We start from the raw sequence: 2461 nt of genomic DNA, 5'->3' as shown, positions 1-2461 counted from the left end.
ATGTCTGAAGCTTGATTTTGTGTTCAGTAAACCATATTTGTTTTGATCTGTGCATTTGTTTTGGTTCATTGACCTGATGAATGATCCAATCATGACCAACTTTTAGGGCCTTGGCAGAGATTGTTTGATTTCCTTTGAAAATGTTCAGGTTTTTCTTGGTGTTCATGATGCCATGCACCTATAGGTTCCCAAGGCCTTTGGGAATTAAAACAGCCCCACAATAGCACAGCCCCTCCACCATAATTCTGATTAGGCATGGGGTTCTTTTTAGTATAGTCATTCTTCTATGTATGCCAAAGACACCTTAAGTGTTTTTAGCAAAAGAGCATAATTTTATTTTCATCTGACAATAGACCACACTCCCAGACATGTCATGGTACCATTCAGTAATTCCTGCCATTTACATTGTTCATTAAATGACTCTACTGGCTTTAACCTGACATGCTGTATAAATAATCTATTAGCAGTGAGGTCACTTTTGAAGATTTTTGGGGGGGACTTGGTGACCCCAAGATGATAGCTTTGTCTGTAACTCTCAACAGTGGTTCTTATGGATTTTTTTGCCTATCATACCATCCTCCATACTGTGCGTGGGAGCAAAATAGCCATGGGTCTTTGTCCAAGCATGTTTGCCACATTTCCAGATGATTAGAACCTTTTATTCATCATTTTAACTGGAAATATGAGGCATTTTCAACAAAATACCTAGTTTCCATAGACATTCTCTTACTTACAAATGTCAACACAATTTCTTTTTATTTCAATTTAGTGTATTCTCTTGTCTCTCCAATGTTGAAAAATGACTAGAGGATTTAGCCTCTGAGTGACTTCATTTTCATACCATAGTGAAAAAGAACGTCATGAACTACTTCTGAAAGTTCACAGACACTCTGATTTACTTTAAAACGTTGCATTTACATAGGAAAATGCTCCTGTTAAGTGTTGTACGTAATATGTTTCAGGGGTGCCAATAATTGTGAGCTGTTTTTGTTAAAAATATTTATTTCTTTATGAGATTTTCCTTTTTCTCAGAATAAATTTGCTTGCCTTGCAGGGTATATTTTTCCACATTGTTTTCATTGTGGGAGTACAATAAATCACCTAAAGATTATTTTTATACCTATTTTTAGTCAACTTTTACCAAGGGTGCCAATAATTCTGGAGGGTACTGTAGATACAAGTGCTTTCATTTGAAAGCATCTCAGCCATAACCACGTGTAAGCTTAATGAGAAAATTCCACGTCAAATCAACCGGAGGCTCAAATCATTCCACGTCAAATCAACCGGAGGCTCAAGTTTTGCAGGCTGGTGCATAAATAGGAATAGAATGCAGTAAAACCAGCATTACAAAACTTGAGCCTCCTACAAATTCTAGTTCTTGAGCAATGAGCTTGTGAACTTTGACAAAAAAAAAGAGGCAGAACAAGTTTGACACTCCCCTCCCCCCGTAAAACTGGCTGTTACTTGAAAAGTACTGATCTTAGCACAAAAGCATTTCACAGAGTGTCTCCTGGGTAACATAGGTGCACATGGTATTTTTTTCAGATTTTTTTGAGACGCAAGTGCGTACGCTCTGGTTGATTTGGCGTGGAATGACCCATTTCTAAAGTAACCTTCTCAACACTGCTCACATCTATGGTCTCTCATCTGTTTACAAATAGGCCGTTTGTACTGATGACTGTAACACAATTGTGGGGTGTGTTTGCATGAAAAGCATTAACGTTCATAAACAGGCTCTAATGTAATACTGGTTCTAAGTTGGTTCAGTTCTTGTGCACCAGCCTGTTTGCAGTTCTCATCTACGTCGCCTATGTTTCAGGAGGCAGAGTAGTAGTGATGCACGGTTCAGCCCATAACCCACGGATAACCGCGGGTCGGGCGGATTTGGGTAGGCCTAATAGTGTTTTCTATTGCGGGTGGGTCGGGTCAAAAAAGTAAAAATGCACATTTCTCTCTTGGGAACTTATTACATATTAGGTGCAACGAATTAGGCTAACGTTTTGCACTACAGACTTTCTAAATTGCATGTACAACGCAGGAGGTGTTGTCCAGCGCAAAACATAATTTCTCCTAAATTCAGCATCCAATTGCGCCATGCGTGACTGACTTAAAAAAGTCAATCGCGCATACGCTATTTTATGGACATGTAGCCTATTGATCTGGGATATGGAAGGTTGTGCACAATTTCGAGAACACCTTGCTTCTGTCATATGCACGAATAAACAGCTGTGCTCATGCAAAATGTGTTTATGCTTGGCAGTGTTTCACGCAAAAGTAGCCTATGAAGTTGCAAGGGGAAATATTAATGGAAAATCGTTATGTCCATGAAGATGATTTAACACTAGCTATGTCTAGGCTGCAGATTCCAATTATGAATGGCGTGGACGAGCGCAGATTGTAAAAACACTCACACACTCACACACACAAACACACACACATTCCCCATTTGTTTCTCCTACTG

This window comes from Sardina pilchardus, chromosome 1 (assembly GCF_963854185.1).
Source record: "Sardina pilchardus chromosome 1, fSarPil1.1, whole genome shotgun sequence".
NCBI classification, from domain to species: Eukaryota; Metazoa; Chordata; class Actinopteri; order Clupeiformes; family Clupeidae; genus Sardina; species Sardina pilchardus.
The sequence above is the reverse complement of the archived record's forward strand: the minus strand, read 5'-3'. Positions refer to the sequence as shown.